We start from the raw sequence: 23,947 nt of genomic DNA on the forward strand, positions 1-23,947 counted from the left end.
GTCTGAAAAATAAGAGCTTTAAGAAGGATGTTGCGCTTATTAAGATACATTTAATTACAGTCGCTCTCACATTATTCCCGACACCTTTCATTATATTAATGTGGTTTTTATATCATGTGGTGCAACAATTCTCAACTGTATTCTCTGCTGCTTAGTGCGAATCCTGCAAACACTCTCTCCTAATCTTCTCTGGTGGGTGTGTAGCGGGAGCCTCTAACTCTGTCATATAAAGTTGTTAGTGTTTTATCACTTAACCAGATTCTCAAAGCTTTAAAAATTGGCAAGATTAATTACAGCCCGCAAAGAAAAGGCATGCGCTGAATTTTAATTCTCAGTGCTCTCCTCTTCCCACCGCCCCCAAGCCCCAATATTAGTAACAACAAGAGAAAAAAATGCTCTAGTTGAATATCCCAAAGCACACACATACCCCAGGACATGAGAGGTCTTGCTGAACTAATGAGAGGCACTCAGTGGGGCAGATGAGCCTGACATTGTGCTGACCTAGCTGAGAGCAGACACATTGCATCTGACCTTCAGGGCTCTCAGATATTTTTTTATCTTGGTCTGTGGCCAGAGTGTGGGCTAGGACATATATCTTTGCCAACCCCCCCAAGTTTTTATCTGCATTTGTACACAGGGAGATTGAGCTCTCTGACAGCTCCAGAAACTCCCCGGTGTAGGGAATCGAGCACCCCAGGGCTGTGCAGGTGGCAGCTCCACACTGGCAGCTCTCCGTTGACCATGGGGTGGGTGGCAGGACAGCTGCTCACTCCCCCCAGTACACCCCCCATGGCCTTCATGAGGGATAAGCTTGCAGCCACATCCTCCTGCTTCCAGGACACCCCCTTGGCCACAGTGGACACAGACGTGCCTGAAGCCAGTCCATGCAGCACTGCGACAACCCTCACTTGGGTTCTCTGGAGAGGTACCAGAGCTGAAAATTCCCTTCTAAGTACCTGCTGCCCTCTCAGCAGGGAAAGCATCCATTAGGCACACTAGCCATGCTGAGCAGACTTTGGTGACCAGCTGAAACAGAGCTGCCTCCATCTCTTCTGCACAGAGGTTCCCCAACACAGGTGATACAGCCCCAGGTTCCACACCTGCACTATTTCATTTGCCTCCACCAGCACTCACACTCTTAATACACCCTGTTGGTATGATGGGAACGCTTGGGAAGTCATTCAGAAAGTGAAACAGAACCACAGACTTCCAGCAGAAGATATCCTCATGCACTGGATGACCCCAAAAAGCCCAGGAGCTGCACTCAGCCAGGTAAGAGGGAGATGCCACCTTGTTGGTTTGGGATGCATTTGGGTTTTAAGCCATTAAGGAAAGACCAGCAAACAGAGAGATGAATTGTTTCTAAAATTAGATCAGCGCCAAAAAGATTAAGGACTAGCAATGCTGAGAACACAAAGCAAAGCTGAAAATAAAATTTATTAAAGATGAAAACTGGTTATCACAAGCACTGCAATTCAGACACACACATTAGTAGAGCTGTGCTACCACTATCCAGCCAGAGCACATTTCATACCATCTTCTGCTCTGCGCATGGTAACATAAATCAACTGGTGTAAAACACTCTGCAGCTTTCCATGGAGCACTCATAACATGACGTACCCTTCCAATTGCAATGGAAATATTAAAAATCAGTGCCTGCTCGTGGTGTGTCACAGCATCCCTCTTAGCAGTTAACTGATCTGCACATTTTCAGATTCTTTTACTGCTAAATTATACATACCTTTCTACTACAAAATTTCCATTAAGGGCAAGATATAATATTCATCTTAACAAATCAGATATGCCACTTACACAGCAGTAATGAATTTAAGGATTTAGTTATAAAACGTATCACTTACTAAGCACTCTATATTGTAAGTCATCATCCGTACTATGTTTATTCAATAAAATGCCACTAGCTGAACCTCATATTTTATAGACTCCTCCTTAAATAAAAATGTCTTGTAATGAAAAAAACCCACAATTCTGGTTCTCTTATATTACTATTTCACCAAATAATAAGTCACATTTAGAGCTATGCTAGCTTTGCTTTATTTCACACATCATTTAATGTACATATTCAAATTATCACTTACATTTTGTCATATTTACTTGGCACACCTTTATACAGTGTCTCATTCCAGACTGCAATCACAAACATTTTAGCTCATTCAATCTTTTTTAAAGCCTGTATGTCCTGCAGACTTGATAGTTAATAAATCAGAATTTCAACTCTGCAGTTTTATGACAGAAACCTATAAAAAGAGTCCAACTGTATAAATGTAACCTAAAGAATTGGCACCTGCGTCCATGCCGCCTGCTGACAAAGGCCCCAGGGAAGCACATCTGAACCGACTTTGCCACAACCTGAAGAAGAAAGCTTTTAGGCAACTTTGGGGAGCTTTAAGGGACCTTTACTAATATTTTTAGCAGAAATTCTTTTGAGAGTTAACCTAAAGACCAGCTGATCTGGTGACTACACTGTGACAAATTCATCCTTGGTTTTACTCCAATACTTCGTGACTACACCAGGGATAAAGCTGCTCAATTGAGTCCAACAATAACAAATAATTTAGCACACTGCTTTAGGAAAAATAAATTGTACAATGTGAGATAAGAAAATAGATTCTGACTGCAAAGCAAAATTCCAGAAACATTTTTTAATTCCCTGTTGAATGGGAAATCTGATCCTCTAGGCAACTTCTCAAAAGCGTTGCTGCTTGACAGAGTTGTATGTCAAAAAATACAAGAGTGAAGCTTGCAGAATTATTTAGCAAATACAACACTGCTTTACAATGGGATTTTTTTCTGGTTTTGGCAAGTTGAAGGAATTGTACACGTCTGCCACACCTCAGTGTTACTGTCCTTCAAACAACACGGTCTTCAGATTCCTCTGCTGAGAGCTGCACACTTGGTGCTTGCCTTGTGAATATCAAACACTGCTGAGAAAAATCTGTGGTGTTTCTTGGGTTTTTGACCTTTGTTTCTACTCTTTTGACTACAGGCTGCCAGCAGGGTATGTGGGGTGCGGGTGGCCCTGGGGAGACACTTGCTCCTTGCCCAGGGGAGCAAAACAACCAGGGCAGTGATGGGAATGGGTGGTCCAGCCAGCAAGGAAAAGCTTCAAACGCAGCCCAGCTGCTCCCACAATGAGCTCAGTTTCCCTGATGAGGACAGCAGGCCACGAGCATTCCTCGGGAACTCGTTTTTGCAGAGCTCTGCTGTAGCAGTTCACAAATTTAACCTACAATTTTCCTGCTGGCAAGAACTGCAGGAGCACCTCGTCCCTGGGTGCGAGCATGCTGCCAGAGGGGTTTGGGTCACCTCAGGAGGCCAAGACACTGCTAGCACCAGGAGCAGGTGTGGCTTTGGAACAGGACCTGGCTCTGAGGGAACATGTCTGTGCACCACCAGGCAGAGGGGCTTCTTGGTTGCCAGAGCCAACAGCACCTTTTGTTGTCTCTAAAGATCAGTGGCTGCCTTGTGGCATCAAGCACAGATAGATGCATTTACTGACACAGCTAATTTTTAAGATTTGATTTTTAAGCCTTGGATTTTAGTGAGCTTAATTTGATAGTAAGTAGTTTCTATCAAGATTGCATAAAAAATTAGCAATAAGCACAGTTACCAACCTGGAGGAATTTGTGCACTGAACACCACTGCGGGTGCAGCACGGCGCCACAGGCACACAGCTCACACTGGGGTGATGTGCTCAGCACAAGGCTGTGGGCAAATGCCAGCAGAAGGGAACTGCTGGCACCAACAGGACAGATGATCAGGATAAATGATCACTGATCAATTGAGGGCGTAACACTTGTTAGGAGTAATTTCTAAATGACCCTGCCATATCCAGTGGTGGTTCTAACAATCTTCTTTTATAAGTAAGAGAAGATACAATTTGAGAAGTCGGTCTTAAAAGTGCACCTCACTACCAGCAATGTCAGGAAACAGGGCAGGGGGGGCTTTTTTGTTTTTCTTTCCTTTTTTTTTGCCCCCCCCCCGCCTTTTTCCCCCCGTAGAACAGTAGAAGGCCTGCCGGGCTTTACACAAGAAGAATATTTTACCCTATGACCTAAACAATCTGGCCAACAGTCAGGAATATGTTATTCTAATTGCCACTAAAGTTAATGTTGTTTATGACTCTTGGTTTTTCTATACAAGCCAGCTTATGCTCTAGAAAGTTACTATTTCAAAGGAGACATAGCAAGAACTGGGAGTGTTCCTGCCTGACCTGGTGGTCCAAGGAATGTGGCAAACTTGGCAAAGCTGAAAAAGTGAATTCCCAAAGGCCCAGTTTGAAAGTTGCAGTCAGTGAAATGCCTTCTGAGCTGCATGCAGAACAGCTCTGTTACAGGAACAATGCACTCTTAAAGCCAAATATTTGAAAATGGATTACATGTACCATGTTCAGCTTGGGCCTTGCTGAAGTCAAGAGCAGATTTCCAACTTGCTTCAGTCAGCCTGGGATATACGGCCCTGCCGCCAGACTGGGACTGTGCTTGGAGCTCAGCATGGCACAGCCTCAGCCCAGGACCACAGTGACAGCCCAGTCACGGGAGTCACAGCAAACTGCTTTGGGGATTTTTGTTAGTGGGGCAGGACTGAAAGCAAAGCAAGGCCAGAGCCACACTGGGAAAGATGCTGATGCCTACCTACAATTTCCACCGAAACACTTGGAAATGGGTAACACCTTGCAATACATGAGCCAGAAAAATGGAAAAAGAAACCAACCTCAGCTTATTTTTTCTCTGTGGCATCACTTATGGACAGTTTAAATTTGTTATTTTATCAACACAATACACAGCCAGCAAGCCTATCTTTGTGCCAGTAAATTTTCTGGGACTTTTCTTTAGGTTTTTTTTAAGCCTGTGGACTTTTTGAACCTGGGATTTACTTTAAATCTAGGACTGCTCTTAGGAACATGCTATTTAGTGCAGGGTCATGCCTGCCTTTAAATAGGTCCAAGTATGGGGCTTCCATGAAGAGTTGCTTCTTTTCAGCAGGGACCCACTGATGCAGTGCTAGGCAGCACTTTCTATCCCAGCAACTTTGTCACACAGAGCTAAGGCTGCAAAGTTATACTCTGCAAAGCACCACATAAACATCTACACACACGTGCACATGCACTGCCCAGGTCTGACAGCTGGAAGGCAAAACATAAAACAAAGAGCAGAAAAGAGGCATCTCTTCACTCCCTACCTTAGCCCAAACAAAAACAAACAAAGGTCTCACAAATGACTATGGTTATTTCTAGAAGTTTTCCTGAGATGCAGGACAAGTGATAAAAGTACATGGTACTGAAGAAATAAAAGCTTATTGCTGGAGGAGTAATGGGTGCTGGCAAACAACTGACACCTCCTGGGGCTTGGCAGAGCCCAGAGGTGCCCACCCAGGGGTGCAGCCTTCCTGCTCTGCGGCCACAGGGCTACCCCAGCAAGACAAAAGGAAAGGAAATTTCATCCATAATTAGGAAGTGAGAACAAAAGAGACAAATGACTTAAAGGAAAAGCCTAATCTAAACGTTCGTTAGTGAATGTTTTGCTCAGTGTCAAATGCCAAATCAGTGTGGGGGAGGTTTCTACTTTTATGTGGTTTGTTACATTTTAGTGTTGTCTTTAGCACTGCAACACAGAAAGAGAGTCCAAAGTTCTCTGTACTTGTGATCAAAGAATGAACAAATGCCAAAAAAGTCACTAGTGTTTCAGTAATTAAATCACAAACAAACTTAAACGGAAATCTTCATCATAGGGTGAAGTCTTGCCTTTGCTGGGTACTCCCACTCTGTAGCTCTTCAACATTTCAAAAACTGTCTTTTTTAAACACTTCCATTTGGAGCACAGATATGTGTGTGTGCTGCCTCTCAATGGGCCAGGGCCCGCCTGTGAGCTGCTGTAACCTCTGCAACCATACCCACACAAAGCTGCCAAAAATCTGCTCCAGCCGAGCAAACCAGGTCAGAAAGCGTGGATTGCATCCCAGGACCAGGACCAGGTATCAAAGGCAGCTCATTCCACACATCAAATCATCACTATGAGCATCAAAGGCAAGCAGGTTTGGTGCTCTATCATACACTACTTTCACATGGTGTCAAACCACATGTGGTAAAGAAAAAAGGTGCCTAGCTGAAAAACAAAGAGCCAGAAAGGAATAATGCGTGAAACACCACAGTATAGTCGTGCAATGGTAAATCACATGGAATGACTACATGACAGGGCAGAGCAAGCAAAGTGCAGGCACACAATCCTGCTGACACTCAGTTGCCATGCAGTGCTTCTCTCAGGCTGAAGAGATCCATGCATCAGATCTTTCCTTCCCTCAACAAGGGGAAAAAAACAATCATAATACCAAAAAAATTATTTGATCCAGCATGTAGTTAATGGTGTTGGCCTCCTAAGACTTACAACTTAACAAAATTGATCTCACTGCAGTACTGTAATGAAGAACAGTAGGATAAGGCTACCCTCGAACCATGAAAATTGCATATTGTTACCTCCTCATGCCCTCCTAGGGCTATGGCCACTGCAGCCTCTGCAAGCTGTCATTTGTCTGGCTCTGACAGCAGCCTCCACCAACAAGCAGCAACGGTGGCTACAAGAGCTGCTTTTGGAAAGGCAAAGGAAGAGGGAGAGTGCTCAGTGCTGCGTATCTCTGCATAATAACCCATGGGATAAACCACAGATTATACCAGTAATACTATTTTGTGTGAACAGTGCTAACAATAAAATATACAAAAGTCAGAGACTTTAGGAAGCACACATGACAACATTTCACACCAGAGCCTTATTACACTCCAGTACATATTAAATTATATTAATTTCTAAGTAAATTGACAGTTCTCAGCATTCTTCAACTTGGCAAAGAAAAACTAATTTAGTAGGGTACAGCACCTCTTTCTACATCTGCTGGTACACACACTCTTTGAGAAAGGGGTTCCAAGCACCCCAGGAATAACTGCTGCCAGCACCAACACTGTTCCTGCTTCTGCCAGCCCTGTACCACTCACAGAACTGGTGCTGACAGCCCTGCACATCCCACAGCTTCCTCTCAGCAGCCTTCTCTTAGCTTACGTACACCAACACTTCTCAGGGAAAATGTCCATCTTCCTTCAGACAGGATGCGACTTTCTCAAATTAGCAGCAGTTTAAGAAAACCTCAAGTGTCTACCTGGAGTTTAAAGGCATGGAAAGTGGCAGGAACCCACACCAGAGGACTGGCAGCTCATGGCACCTTCCTTTGCTGTAGCAGTCACAGGTATCACACACAGAATGGGTAACACACGTAAACCTCTTGCCTTGCAGTGCCTTGCTTCCACCTGAGCCCACCTACATCTCTAGAGAGTTATCTCTGCTATAGAGACACAACTGCCCTGTTTTGTCCCGTGAAAGCAACACTCTGCCATCTTTGCCTCCATGCAAATCCAACCTTGCTGCTGTGTGTAGCAAATACCAGAACAATGTCTATTTATACAGATGGTCCTGGCTCCAAGCTCTCTAGACCCATCTATTTACATCCAGCATCCAACCTGAAACCCATTAGGCTTTGCTCAGTCAATGATTCTTGCACATCACATTCACATACACAGACTCACCCTACAACCCTGGTTTTCTTGGATCAAGACTTCCATAGTATCCTTTAATCAACATACTAGAGAAACCTTTTAATAAATGCTGTTAATTTTTTTATTGATCAAACTGTGAGCCATTTGAGCCATTTCATTTTCCATTATAGCAGAAATTTCCTACAGGAGCATTCAGATTAAGTTTCTTTATTCTGTCTCTACTAGCATGTCACTTTTCATTATTGCTTAAAAATCAGAAAGCAGCTTCTCTGTTCTTTATGGCTTTTTTAAGTTTAGTTACTGAAGGGTTATTAAACTTGGAAAATATACAGACAGGCATAATGTGATGAATAAATTCCTCACTGTCTCTAACCAACTTTAACATTAGTTTTTTTTATAATTTTTAGGTTTATTTTCACTGAAAGACTGCCTGTAATTATTACTCATGCTCTCCCCAAACACTTATGTTACTAAAGTGTGAAATGTCTTCTAACACAAAGACAGTTCTCTGGGAAGTAATTACAAAAATGCATTCAGGGGCAATAATTTTATATTAACTGTCAGCAGCATACATCTTCTGAAAAGGCACTTGTTATGAAGGAATTATTTGTGTGGAATTTGAAGGCACAGAAGGCAAAGGAAAACTGCAGAAACACATTAAACTGAAACTCCAGCTCCCTCATCAAGGGTCAGTTTATGTTTAAATCATTACCTTGAAGGCAACCCCACACCTTCCAAAGAGTCTATTAGAAAGACAATTCCAATTTATGCACAAATTGGACTCAGACAAAGTCTCCAGTTTTCGGTGTAGAACAATTTACACTTTTAAGGAAATTTCTGAGCAGCTAATCGAAAGAGGTATGTGTGAAAATTATGGCCTTCTATTAACCTTTCACTGATGACACTAAAAATACTTGCTACTGATTTATGGGTAGTAACAAAAATAGTGACCTCAAAACTGACCAAGCACATTAAAAAGATATCTGTGTCTGTAATGGCTGCAAGAAAAGATTTAATGAGTATTTCACAATAACTTTTAGCCTACAGGCCAATCCCTCAGTCCTTAGGAAGGTGAAATAACTCAGTAAAAAATTTTTAAAAAGTGAAACCCAGCAACAGTGATTAAGCATCACACCATTTTAAAAGTGTTTTTTAAAAAAATCAAATAAGGAAATCATATAAACACCATCAAACAGTAAAATTTCCTCTTAATCGTAGCTGCAGGTAATGTTTCAGCCTTTCTAGTGCTTTTACTAAAATGATTTAGATGTTACTATGCTATGTGACAAATGCACTTACACATGAAAAAGCGGACAAAGAGCTGAGTTATTATTATTTATTTGCATGCAAGCAGCAGTGGGATTGTACTTTATAGTGTTAACAGCACATAGTGTTTATCAGCTCTTCAGTGTTTGGCAGCCAGTTTAACGGGATAAATATGGGATGTAAACACTTTTCCGACACAAAAAGCATTGTAAGTGAATTTTAGGGAGCCCAACGAAAGGCAGAGAGCGGAGCAGTCCAGAGCGTGCCAAAGTGTTTGGTTGGAACAGCACCCAGCTGTGGGACACTGCCCAGTTACTGACCATGGTCACCCCCTGGCTGCCCTCCCGGGGCCAGGGCACAGACACTGTCCCCCCACAGGGCTCCGAGGAGAGCAGCACCCCTCTTTTATACTGGGGCCTCCTCCTTGGAAAGGACAGGCTCAAAAGCCAGTAGATGTGCTTTGTATATCTCTGGGGCATCCAAATCAGGAAATGTGCTTGCACCCAAACTGCTCCACCGTCATCTGCAGCAGACTCTATCCACTTACTCAAGAGGTGTGATTGCCATGCAACAGATTATCTGCCTTTGAAAAAAGATGCTGCTGTCCACCTCCAGATTCCTATGGTGCATCTGAATGGGAGCAACTCCCACCTTCAGTTCCAATAATGAGGTTCAAATCAAACCAGATCTAAAATCCATTTTAGATGCATGCATTTTAGATATAAACTTCATTTATATGTACAAGGAAATTAGGATGCAGCAAGTATTAAGTTCAAAGAGCAGTGCACTTCATAAAAATGTGCTTTTCACTTTGTTACATACAACTGCTAAATAATATTGACCATCATACTCTAATAAATACATGTAACTTTTTGAGAAGAAAAATGGCACTTTAAGCATATGAATATTTTAATAAAACTCAACTTATTGTTTTTAAAGTCTCTGTTGAAGAAAAGTATTCTGTTTCCAGCAGTTCTATGGAATTCCACTCACAGCTAACATGGGACTTCTTAATCACATTTTAATCTATAGGCATGACAAACCCTTTCCTTTCTTTGAGGAAATGGTGTGAACGATTTTCTTTTTTTTGTTTTTTCTTTTTGTGGCTTTTTGATTGTTTGGGCACTTTTTTACTTCAAGGTAAAGCCAGATATCTGCAAAACTTAAATCTACAGCTCCCTGAACAGACAGAAAATTCAGAAGGCTTAATAAAATTCACATGTGGCTTGTTATTGCAGCTGCATATCAAATGCAAAAATAAGGTATTGACTGGTTCTGCTCAAAATAGCAGCTGCTGGAACTCTTTATTAAAATAAACCTGTTGATTTTCAAAGAGAGAAAAAAATCACAGATGATGTAATTTACCATAAGTGATAAATGCCACTATGTATTTTGATATCTGAAACCCCTTTGCCTAATTCAAAATGCAGATTCCTTTATTGTTCCTACATAAGGCCCAGGACTTTGAATTGTCCTACCTGCATGGAAGTTCTGGTCCTGGAGAATTCGTGTCTTCAGTGTACAGCCCTCAGTGTACACACACAGGAAAGGAACAAGACGTAAGCAGAGCAAGGCCTCCATACAAAACACCCTCTTAGGCCCCTGAATATATTTCCATTCAAAATGCTCTTTTCCCATGCTTGAAATACAGATTTGTTTAAAAGTTATGCTGAAAAGGAATGCCTTTCACAACACAAACCACTAGGATCTTACAGGTAGCATTTACATTCCTCCTTTTATACCTATAAAAACCCCACAATGTTAGGACTGAGAGGGTAAGAGAGCCCTTTGCAAACTGTCAGGAAGCAAGGGGTGGAATCAATACAGAGGGAAAAAATGGAACAAGAGCAAAAAACATATTGGGGTAGGAAGAAAAATACACATAGGCAAATTAGAGAAAGCAATAATTATTTCACTGACCTTCTCATGGGTCTTGGTTTGCTCAGAACCTGCCTGGACCATTTTCCACTGGGAATGACTAATGTGCAGCTGAAGGAGCACAGAAGGGACCCCCTTCTGCTACAACTGTGCCTGGAAGTCTTCAAAACTGTGATTAAAGACTTGAGAGGCTTCTGTGGGGCCGGGTTTGTGGAGTTAGCTTCTCGCGTAAAACTCCTGTTTTTATCCAGGCTACAGAGGGTTGAACCTGGACCACAACTTAGTTGTGGGTTTTATGGCCTGATCAAATACCCTGCATCATCTTTGGAGGAAAGAAACCTCACTGGCTTTCTCTCTACAGATATGGCTTGCTCTGGAAAAAAAGGTGTTACAAATGCAGCTGAGGGAAAAGCCACGTTTTCCCAAGCCCATGCTCAAGTCTCTCTGCGACCAGTTACTGCTGGCAGAGGCTCACACGGCTGCTCAAGGGGAGCCTTCCATGCTGGACACTGCCAGCACAGCGAGCAGAAACTGGGAAAACAGGACCTTTACACTGCTCCAGCTATGGCTGGGAGGGACATCTGTAGGTAACCCAAGTGATTTAAGGGCCTAATACTCACAAGTGGCAACAGACTGTAGTAAAAAACCATGAAATTGGAAATTAATGAGAGTTAGGCACCTACATGTCCAAATGGCTTCCGAGGAGCAGGGCTTGCAAGCTTTCAGAAATGTTACCCTCAGGTCTCGTTGTGCATCTCTGCACAACCAAGCACCAGGCTGGGCACTGTGTCTTGGTGCAGGGATTCAAACCACAGCAAAAGAATTCAGTTAATGAACGTGAAAAAAAGCAACTGTTATAACAAGATTCTCAACCAGAAAAGATATAAGAAAACCATAGTATGCAGCACAGGAAAGGGCATTTAACAGGTGGTCAAGTTATTAGAGAACCATTGGATTTTGCAGAGCCTTCCCTCCCACATGCCCCTGGCCAGCCCCTGCTGCATAAACACACACCGAACCTTCCCAGCAGATACACCCAGGAGATCACCACAAGACAGCAAGGGATGACTCAGGAAGTTTCCTGCCACTTCCTGCTCATTCTCTCTTCCCTGGGCTTAAAGCTATGTGATTTTGGGCTGTGGGCTCAGTTAAATTTCAGTTTGTGTTTAAAACAAGCCCACATACAAAAATTAATGTACCTCAGATTTCCTTTCTAATTTCTTTCCTTAATACCAAACTCTGAAGTCCTACACGTTTCACTTGACAAAGCCATTAATTCAGTAATTTCACATAATTAAATCGAGCAAAGCAGAGTATTTAAATTGGAGCTAAGTAAAATATACTTCTGTGCAGCTCATGCTGTTAGAATTGTGCTGCATGCTATTCTGCTGCTGCTCATTTATTAATTTAGGATCGGCTGAAACGTGACACTGTGTAATAAGGAATTCATTGGCTTCAACATTATTAGAAATAAAATAAAATAAAAAATCACAGACGACAATGAATCAAGTACCAAATGAAATAAGTTAATCGCTTTGAATGAGCCCTCAGCAGAGCACTTCTGCACCCAGCTGAAACTGACACCCAGGTTTGCACTTTCCCTGTGATAACTAATTTCTGGATGGAGGTTTTCAGCTATTTATTGCTAGAATAAGCAGTGAGCTGCACTAGTCCTCCAGCGTGGTGATCCTTTTAGCAGCAATAACACTTTTTTCCCTAATATCTTCCTGCATTTTTTCTTCTAGTCCTATGTGGTAAAGAAAGTGTGAAAAGACATTTAAAAGACTTAAAGCTAAAATGACTTTAAAGTCTGGTCTCCCTCAGCCCCTCCTCTCATTCAGCAGGTCCCAAGTGTCAGAGCAGGAGACAGGAGTGTGTACACAGCAACACGAACTGGCAGAGCCCTTGGATCTAGCATAGGATGATGGATGGCAAAAAAGAATAAAAAGGACAGATAAAACCCAAAGTTCATATATTTGTTGGCAAATGAGTAATAAAAGTGAAGAAATTAAGATGGCAAATAATCCAGGTAGTGGAAATACTTGAAATAATTAACAAAGTCTCTCCAGAATATAGTGGTGGTGGTTTTGGTTTTTTTTTCATCAGTGCTTTCTGCTTCTCAAATTTCTCATGAATTACCTTAATTGGGCTCTTCCAGGTATGCTGGAAGTTCCTCCACTTCTTCCTGGCCTCGAAGGACACCTGTGAGAGGGGCAGCTCTGGACTGCTCATGATAGCCCTCACCAGATATTGCTCATAATGAGCCGCTCCCTCTAATGAAAGGGGGGCGGGGGGGGGGGGGGGGGGGGTAGGGGGAGATATTGTTTCTCTTGTAATTAAGCTTGTGAAGAGTTTATTTGGAGAGAAATTAGATTTATTTACATGCTGCTTTGTTGCTGATGAAGCACCAGCTATCTGGGAGAACTTCTAATTAACCCTAATTTAGTTGATGTGCACTTTACCAGCCCCATTCCCTGTGTACTTTGCCAAGGTAAAAAGTAGTAACCATAACAAAATTATCCTTTTCTTAAAAGGCACTTTTTTGGGAGGGACCTAGTCCCAACTTTTTTCCTTACTTTAGGAAATTTGTGTTTTAGTTGCTGACCGGCAGGAAGATGCACTGTTGACAACTTCATCCTACTAAATGGCTTTTTCAACAGCCTGCGGTGGGTGCAGAATAAGGGGTTAGGGTTTTGTGTTGGACCCTCCCACTGCTCTCACAGCCATCACAGCTAGGAGTCTATTTTTCAGCCGCTTCCACTTCCTACGTCCTTGGCCAGTTATGCCACCTGGCCGCAGAGTTCATTAACCAGAGATGGTTTTAAATTATTCCATTACAGGATCAAGCTAAAAATCACTTAACTCTTATGATGTCTTTTCTTATTTAATAGTTCACTGATGGCTCTGCTGCTCTTCCAGAGCCTGTGGTGTAGCTGTTTGTTTGTCTACAACTCAGAAAGACACTTAAAATACAACAGGTTTACAACCTCTTTACATAAAAAATCCACTAAAAAGTCACCAGTTTTTAAAAACCATTTTGGAGAAAGAGCAACACCAACTCTTATTTAATTTCACATACACAACACCATGGACACTGAGCATCACTTTTTGGAAATAAGGGAGAAAAATGAAACAAAATTTGGTTCTGTTATACAGAATCATCTATGCTTTTTCGTCACAACATAAACCCTGAGATTCAAAGAGCATTTGCAGAAGTGATATCCCTCATGTCTTCAACACTGCAGCTGTCTGTACACACAGTATATAAAGAAAAAAAAAAAAGAGAAAAAAAATGTGGGTTTCACAAACATCATGTCTGGAAATTGTTTTACCAATCTGACTATTACAAACTGATGCAAGGTTTCTGCCTGAAATTCACCTTAATCAGAAAAAGTACATTTTTACTGAACAACCTTTCTTTTATAAGATTATAGACCAAATGCTGCTCTCAGTTATACCTCACTAACCCTGTTGATTTTCTTTATACTTCTTGGATGTTACTGTGGCAATTTGGCAATAAATGTATTTTGTTTAACATGAACAAGGAAGAGAAGCCAAATGCTTTTTACACAGAACATTTCTCATTCATTTACCGGAATAAATGGTCTTCTGGACTTCTGTGCTAATCACACACAGTCTGATATGAATTGGTATCAAGATTTAAGCCCACATTTTCTCAGTTCCAATAATGGACACACTGTAGAAAGCAATGACAGCACTACGAACTGACCATTTTTCTGCAAATATTTGATTAAATGAACAATGCAAAATTGAAATCTTCCCTTTTGTCACTGAAAGAAGAAGGACAGACTACAGATATCTTTCTTTAATATTGTCAAAATTATGTAGAGGAACACTTCAACTCAGAACACGGTTTTATGGACTTTTAAGCAAGCTTCATAATCAGAAAAACACATTGATCTTTTGGTTGCTACAGTTTTATCTCCTTGATAAAACATCTCCTGGATGTGTCAGCAGGAATGGCCTGACACAGCCCTTCTTAGGAGAATGCTAATTCAAGACCAAGTTACACATTTCTTTTAACAAAAACCATAAGTGAAATCAAGATGAAACTAATCAGTCTGTCAAAACAATACATTTACAAACCACAAAAACATCTTATTTGAATAAGAAAGAAATAGCTCTCCAATTTTCTTTCTGTGAATGGAAACAACCACTATCTCCATTTGTATTTACTCATCTGACAAAGTCAGGGCACAGGAATTTAGTGTCATTTAAGTCACCTATAGCCCCTATCCAAGCTAAATAATACCAATAAACACAAGTCTACATCATGCCCAGCTCAAGGGGTCAAAAAAACCTCTCAGGGAAAACCATCATTCCTCCTCTCAAGGAGAACACAATAGATTAAAATAAAATATACACAGATCTAAATTTCAAACCCTTGTCAGAGGGCTTTTTCTACCAGGGTGCTTCAGTTGGCCCCAGCTCACTATATGCACAGAGGGACATGGCCAGCAAGCTCCTTCCCACCATATTTCTCTCAAATTGAAAATCCTCTCTGGCTTTGGTGCAAACAACAGTCAGAGCCTTAAAACACATACACACACTACACAGAGATCTCACCATGCCAGTGGTTTTCTTTACACAAGCAAAAACTTCCAACCAATAGGAGGAAATTTGCCTGCAGGTTCCCGCCATTTTATGCTGGCAAATAACTTGCTTCAGAAATATTGCAGCTTGCAGTATCAAGGCGCTCAGAAGGGAAACTGTGGGATGAAGTGGCATGTATAATCCCATCATTCTACCACAAGGAAAAAGCACTGCCAAGCATCCAAGTTTTCCTTTTAGAGTTTTGATGAGTTTACGAAGAAAATGTAACAGTGAACTCACTGACTAGACTGCTCAAGTTTAAGGAAAAGTGTGTTTTCTTTAGTCATAATGATGCAATAAAATTTCACAGCTCTCAAAAGCACCTTTTAGGTTTGAAACACATAAGTAACACTTGCATATCGGTTTATTTCTAAAACATAAACTTCCCCCCCCACAGGAGCCTGAAACACGAGGGCTCAGAGTGGTGGCTCTCCCCTTAAGAGAAATAAGCCTTTACCCAAACACTATGCTTACAAATTTCAATCCAGTAACAAAGGTGGTGAACTTTCTAGATCTAGATTATTACATCACTAAAATATATTGAACAGATTCACTGCAAATGCATCAAGGCTTTCAACAAGACTGGTTATTTTCAGCCAAATTACCAGGCTGATGCTTAAACACCAGTAAACTGAAGGAGTCCTTTTTTATCAGTCACAAACTACCAACTTATCCTCAAGGAAAGGCCAAGGTAAAATGTGTACCTCTAAATCCATGTTGTTCAGCACCACTCAGAGTAATGTCATCCTGACTCACATGTTTATGTTTTTACTGCTAATTGATTTACTCCTTCTGAAGGAGTTGCCTTGAATAGGAGGTGTCCCTTCTTTCTCCCCTTACCGCCTCCCCCCCCTCCACCAGCTTCATTACAACCCTGAGCTGTTGCCAAAATGAGATATTGCCTCATTTTTGGTACCATGCCCTTGAAGGCATCTTATTAGAAAAGACCATTTCTTAATTAACATTTTTGATCTTTAATCTATTACACATCCCTTTAATCCCATACGGAGGAGCTTTTGGCCCACTTCCGCAGAGTGGCGGTGGGAGGCAATAGACTTGGCAATTTGTGCTGAGGGCTCTCTCCCAGCTGGGCTCCAGCATGGCCAGCTGCAGGGCTGGCTATGCTCTCACTGGTCAGCAGCAGACATTTGCATTTATTATTTTATTGCCTTTTTTTTTTAATAGAGACTTCAGAGAGCCACTGCTCAGTATTAAAGCCAACAGGCAGAATGGCAAGCTTGTGGGTGAGATCAGACCTCAGCAAGTGGCTGTCAAGCTCTTAAAATAACCAGCAAAACTCTTAAGTAGGAGATTTAGTGGATCACCAACATGCGAAGTGCTAAAGAAAAGTACAATGTTAAGTCCCTTACATCATTTTACTTGCAAATAATTACAGCAATTACAATGTGCTAACTGGCAATTAACATTACAGGCTTCACAACTCACCAGAATTTTTTAAAACACGCTGTGGCCCTATGTAAATTGTCTCTTTGGTACTTCTGAGTTGGTGGCTGTATGAGCTAATGGCTACACATTAGCTCAGCAGATCTCGGAACAGAATTGCCCACGTGCCAGATAATTTAATTAGAGGCTTGATCTTGTCAAAGTTATATGCAACACAGACTGTTTCCAGGCAAAGTGTGTGGGTTTTTCTCTTTAGTATTTTGTAACTGTCTAATAATTTCTACTAACAAACACCAAAGCCATCCAAGGGAGAAAGGAGGCATGGGTAGCAGCACACACCAACAGGCAGCTCTCCAGTCCCAAGTGCGAGGAATTCAAAAATATGTAGAGCAAGACACATTGAGTGCCTCTTCCACGTACACCCCAATCTCCTGCCAGGTCTCCGCACACATCTATTAAATCTTCATCGCACTGTTACTCAGCCCCAAAGAAGACAAAGGTCACTTGTCTCCAAGTGAGAGCTATAGGGTATCTCAAACCTCATTATAAATGGTCCCATTTAACAGTTTTCTCATTTGAATTTATACACAACAAATGCAAGATTATGAGATGAGCTTGGTTTACTTTGACAGTGACATCGTAATTCCTTGTAGTGAGACTGGAAAAAGGCTACTTTAGACACCAAATGACAGAAATGCAAACATATCTTCTATTAAGGCCTTAATTTCTGTTTGCTACACATTTTTATACTACAGTAACAATACTTGGACTCTTGGTCCATGATAAGCTAAATAGCTTAAGACAATTTAACCAAAAATACCATGGTAAAGGCTACAAAACTTTTACAAGTCAGTTCAATGTTGAGCAAGACCCACTAGAGGTCCCTTCCAACCCAAATGATTCTAGTTTCCTGTACTGAATAAGCAAAGATTTTTTGGGCAGAGCATCATAAATTTCATGCATTTCATCACTGCAGAGTTTCATATCAATGTTCTTAGTGCAGAACGCAAAGCAGTGCAGCTTGTTTATTCCATTTATTTTTCTTCTTTTACAACCTTGTTTATAAAACCCCATTCTCACCACTGTCATGATTTATTTTTTTCTTAAGAAGAATGATTACTGGGGATCCACCACTGTAGGTACAAAAATGCTGTTAGTGAGGATCTTGTTATTTTCTAAGTCCGTGAGAGATTTTTCTCTCTCACAGAAGAGGTAGCAGGGAATGTAAACAACCAAGCCACCTGCAACCTTGGAAAGTCTTGTTTATGGTATAGTAGAAAATATTTTGATAATGGATGTTTTAGGATTTTGGCCAATCACCCCCAAGGGGTGGCTGGTCCTTTGTCCAATTAGACTGTGAAGAAAAAGTCTATAAAAGAGTTTGTAAAATAATTAAATAAATCAATCTTGCTGCACAATTCCTGCCTGCTGGATCTTCTCCTCCTCCTCCTCCCTATGGCTGCGGGACACGGTGATATACCACAGGAACCAGGCCTGCGGTAATATCTGGTGACCCCGACGTGATCTGCACTCTCTGACGTGTCCTGCTGCTGCGAGCCAAGCTGAATTCCTCCAGAGGTACGCTGTTCCCCTTCCCCCCCGGGACCGGGAGGTCCGACAGGACTGAGAAATGGCGAACAGCGGCTCACAAAACGATGCTGTCGAACTGGTCTGGAAAGGTGAGTTTAGCATATTGCGCACCTCCGTTCCTGAAAACTCAGTTCGGGAATTATTAGACTGGGCTACTTTAAAAGGGATTTCCATGGACAGAGATACTGCCCTGGACTTTGCCTTATGGCAAGAGCTCGGATGCGCTGTCCGACACGAGCTCCCGACTGGGGAGCCGGCAGCGTTAGAATTATACAAAACCTGGCGTTCATTATTTTTCCTGCTGACAGCCCTTGCTATCACACACCACTGTGGCATTATATTTTATTGATTTTTCTTGTTTAAACAACAGGCTAACATAATATATTCTACTATTCTTGTTCTACATTTATTCAGGCTGGAAGCTTTGAGCTACCAGTTACAACTGCAAAGTATAAACTAGTCAAAGGAGAACAAGTTTCTGTGAAAACCAAAGAAATTTTTCACCAGGAGGCTTCTGTTCAACTCTCCAGCTGTCTGCTTTCACAAAGGTGAAACCCACTGCAATTGCTTCCTATGGCAGTATGGTTTCATCCTCTTCCACTCCTAGTAGCCAGGAAAGGTAGATTTGGAAAAGCAAAGCCACTGACCTGCAGAAATTATTCAAAGCAAGATGGGCTGGCAAGTGCCCATCAGTTCCGAAGCCAGAGCCCTTTGGGGAAGGTCAACCTGCAGTATTGTGCATGCTGCATAATGCAAAGTAGTGTGGATATGTGGCACAAGGAAGGCTTCCTACTAGGTTGGGGGGCTTAATTAGCATTTGTAAAGTGCTTTGAGATTCTACATAAAAATATTTACTGAAATAAGCTCTAGAAAGCACAATTTGCCTGACCATTCTGTCTGCTCAAATCTGCAGATTAGCAAATCCAGAGTGCAGCAGAATTGGATCAATTAGAGATGAGAAGGATTTATCAGGTGATCTTATCCATCCCTCTGCTAATGTAAGACCATTCCTACAGTGTAATTTCAAGCACTTTGCCCAGTCTAGTTACCAAAGTAATGGCAGATAATACCAGGCTATTAGATCACACTACCTGGAAAGGTTTCCTGATATTCAGCCCAGCATTTCCTTTGCTTCACCTTAGCCCATTACTCCTAGTTGTGTCCCTGAAAGTTATCGTAAACAACAGGTACAACTTTTATTCAAAAACACAAAAAATGGTTATCTAATCACAGCCCTTCGCTTGGGCAGCAAGGGAGAACAAGGTAGTGCCACTGAAAGAAACACAGGAAGAGATGAAGAAGATGGGAAGGTACTATGCTGTGCCTTCCTCGCCTCCGCTGCTCATTCCTGCTCAATGGCAGATCCTTCAGCAGGATGTTCATGCCTGGGGGAGACCAAGCAAGCCCTGGAGAGCCAAGAAAGCTGCTCCTGATGATCCACCCACGAAAGTGATTGACCTCCTTCAGTCAGTGCTAGGAAATGAAACAGTGTTACAATCTCCTACCAGATAAAGTACCAACTGGCACACCTTTAAATAAAAAGCACCATTTGTCACAGGGACAAAAATCCTGTTATTCCCTGCCCACCTCACAATATCAGTATGCAACCCTTCGTGCTGGTGGCATGTTTGTATCTCTGGCAGGATGCTGCTGGCAGAAGACCCTATGGGAACATCCCCAAAGCCACAGCAGCTCCACACCAGCACACATACCAAGCTCACAAGACTTCAGATGAGGTTATCCTGATGACCCAGAGATACTCCTAGATTTAACTGAAAGCTTGCCGCCCATTTACCAGTCCTGATGCACTGCTGGCATCCCAGTGCACACCAGTCCTTGGGGCCTTATCTGCAAGGCCAGGTGGGGCTGTGACCCTGCAGCCTCCAGAAATCCTCCCTTTTACAGATGTAGCTTGTAGCCATTAGGAGGGCTGGCTTTAGGCACTGGGAAGCTGGGCACCAAGGACATGCTGCCATGCACTACACTTGCTCAGCTTCCTTTAAAGACAATGTATGCTGGTAAGCTGGTCTGTTTAAAAAGTCTGGCAAGGGGTGGGTGATGGGGTAGGGGGAGCACTCGATAGCTCACTTTGAAATGAGCTTTTCTTTCCTCGCCACTTGTAGCATGGAAATTAATTCTCCTCCTCTGTGCTATTGCTATAATTTTCCCAATTAACATTTTTAATAGTAAGTATTTTCTAGGAAACACCATAATACACAGGTGTGTGCTTCTAATTTAAATACTGACACCCATGCTGTGTTCACATCTGAAGATTGCTCCTTCTTGCCGGAGATTCCCTCCCCAAACAAGAGGGGAACACCTACGGCGCCGCTCCACCAGAGACGCCCGGGCAGATTGGCGGGGCGGCTGTTTCCATGGCACACGCACGTGTTGGGGCCACGCTGCACTGCGTGCGCTGACAAATCCCATTTTTATACTTCTCCTTTCCCTGAAGGTGCTACAGCTGTGCAATGTTGGCTGGACTTCAGGGACTCCTGGGAACCTCCCTGTCACTCCAGCCAACAGCCTCCTGCAGCCTCACATGCCGCTTCCCAGGAGCCCAGGAGTGCTGGGAGCAGAGGCTTGCTCACAGGAAGCCCTCATGACTGCAGAAACAGAGTTGTGCCGTGAGCTCCTACAAACAGAGGAATCTGGAAACGGTTTACAACTACCTATATTGTTTCTTTTTGTATTATCCAGCTACAAAAATCTTGTACAAAAATGACTAGGATGTTCATCCACCACATTATCTGAGTATCAGGCACTTTCTATTGCTTCATCTTCTGTTTGATAAAACACTATCTAAAGTACTTTCTTTAAATATGCATATAAATATATATAAATTAGTATTTATCTAAATATTAATAAAATATTTAGATATTGGTAATAGTAAAATATTAATGTTAAAAAATAAATTTTATAATTAGGAAAGGAGAATTGTTTTTATTTTCTCTTCTAAAGGACACATTACAATGTGACACCGTAAAAATCCACACATTACCAAGGAAAATAAAATTTCAACTTATAATAAGTGGGGAATGCAGTAACCTGAGCTGCAAACATTCCAAGCTTTATTTCTTGTTTGCATTTTTTTCGGTTCTGGATGCTTCCAGAGCAGATCTTTAAAATTTTGAGAACCTTATACTGTACTGACTGGGCTGCATCTCACAGGTCAAGGCAGGGACAAGGATGCCATTTGTAAAACCAACATAGCAAAGCCAACCAGTTGACATCTCACAGTATATTAAAAAAAAAAAATTCAACTAAAAAAGTTATCAAAGACTCTTAAGTTTTTTTGCTAAATTCAAAGATTTATTTCTTTGGAAATCCTTACCCAGTGTAATCAGTATCTTCTCATACTGATTTACCAATGAAATCAGCTTTTAGAAGATATCTGAGCCTGTGAAGGTACTCAGGACAGGTAATTTCAGAGTACTTGCAAAACATCAAGTTTCTAATGTGCTCTGAATTGCAACTGACCTTTCCAGTGCTCTGCAACAGAGATCACGGAATTTCACGTTGTGTTTTACAGCATTCTGCATTTAGAATTTAAATGAGAAAAATCCGATCCATGTAGGAATAGGGAAAAAGAGTTTGGTGTCTGTGGAGTCTCTCTCTTCTGAGCACCCTGACTTGCTGCTGACACAGCCCATGTCCACAGGCAGAGGGCAGGGACAGCCCTGGATCCTGGGACACCACACAAGGGATGGGGCTCTGTGAGGATGGTGTTCTTGGTCCTGGGCACCAGGCAGTGGATCTTGCAAGCCCAGGGTGCTGGAGGAAAGCTGAGGGGACAAGCAGCTGCGTAAGCAAAACAGGCCTCCCCAAGGGGAAAGATAAGGTGGGAGAACACATTTTCTGTTATTTATCTCAATAAGCAGAAAATGGGAAAAAGTTAAGACAAGAATACTTGTGGCAGTGAGTCTCTGTTTGCTTCATGAGACCCCAGCTTCCCCAGGAAGCCAAAATTAAACCAAACTCTACAAAACAGAGGAGAACAGAAACCCTCAACACTGGGAACAGACAATGCAGCACCAGGATCATAAGACAGAAAGAGGAGGAGAACAGAGGGAACAGCCAGGAGGGAACAAGCAACGCGAGCCCCAAGCAGCAGAGACAGCATTAAAAACACCCCAGCATGGGCTCTGGTAGCCCTGTGGAAAAAATAAGTCTCCAAATTGTGTCAAGATGCTGCTCTTCTAGAGATACCAAGTGAAAATTTTGATTTATATAGCTGGAAGATGCCATGCAAAGCAAAAGAGAGAGGAAAAGGAGTGACCACAGAGTGGTTTTATTTTGTGGTTCATTTCTGAAAAGCTGCTGCTTCCCCTTTTCTTTCCCTTAAAGGAGGGAAACTTCAAAAGAAATTGCAGAAGACAATTAAAAATCTAAAGCAGTGTACTGTATAAAAAAAAGCACAGGGGAGAAATCTTAACAGAAAAACATCAAATATCTGTGTCCTAAAATGTTGTGTTTTGGTTTTTTTCCCCCATGCTGTGCTGTGTTAACATGTCCCTCACACGTGTGCCCAGCTGCTGCTGCGAGCTCAGTGGCAGGGACAGGAAATTTGGAGCTAATGGGGAAAGCGGGGAATACCAACCTGTAATTTATTTTTATGATTTCTGGAATGTTATAATTGAATTACACTAATGTTATGTGCTAATGGATGGTTGGGCACTGGGAGGCCTTTCCTGTTGCAAACACTGCAAAGAACACCCATGCTCTGCAAACACCTGAGCACAGAGACAAACCAGTGCTATTTGTCCCCAGAACTGAGACCACAGTCCACAGTTCCCTATTTCCAAAACTCTTTCTTGATCAGTACTGTAACACATTGCTGCAGAGAAAAACAAGATACCTTCAGCTACCTCAAAAGCAGACACAAAAAAATTAGGCTTTTAGGTCTGCAGGCTCCTGAGGAGAAGACAGAATCTGCTCTGTTTGCCCCAGACAATTCAGCCAAGATTCCCTGGGGCCTCACAGTCAGGCTAATGAGAAACTCCCCAGCAACTCCCATATAAAATGCTTTCATAGGTCTTTAAAATGCCTTAAATTCTCTATATATTTACTAAGACTTTTTACTTCTTTAAAATGTCCCTTGTTGCTCCTCAAGATAATACCCTTGTGATGTATTGCAACAGAAATGCAGCATTGTCTGACCGGACCTTTGTTTTGCAAGTCTTGAATCTTATTTTCATCTTGGCCTCGAAGCAGCTAGAACTCCTTTTGCAGAGCAGAGGTGGGCACTTGCCTGGCCCCCAGCAACCCTGCCCAGTCCACCCCCAGTGACACTTTTGGAATAGTACAGACAGGCTGCAAGAGCTGCATGTGCTGTTAAGGGGGGGGGAAAACAGGGGAAGGAGTACTCAGATACACAGCTCCTCTAGAACAGAAAACATCACTGCCTCTTACACAGCAAAACACTCCTGACCATCTATTTAACAACAAACGAAGTCCTTGGATTAAGAGAGGAAAGGAAAAGCTTTTTTTCTTCCTTTTACATTAAGGAAAAAATGTTTACAAAACTTAAAGAGGAAGGAAATTTGCTATATGCCCATTGTTAAACAGGACTAATGGAGACTCAGATTATTCACCCTGGTGCAAGGGTAGCCTCTGCGTCTATGTTTTCTTGATTGT

The 23,947-nt window shown here is 42.1% G+C and overlaps 1 protein-coding gene across 2 annotated transcripts in view; it reads right to left on the reverse strand.

Annotated features, from left to right (window-relative positions):
- Window positions 1-23,947, reverse strand: part of ZNF423 (zinc finger protein 423) — a 228,491-nt gene that overhangs the window by 160,648 nt on the left and 43,896 nt on the right. The gene's annotated exons all lie outside the window — the stretch shown is intronic.

This window comes from Coloeus monedula, assembly GCF_965178545.1.
Source record: "Coloeus monedula genome assembly, chromosome: 13".
In the NCBI taxonomy this organism is placed as follows: domain Eukaryota; kingdom Metazoa; phylum Chordata; class Aves; order Passeriformes; family Corvidae; genus Coloeus; species Coloeus monedula.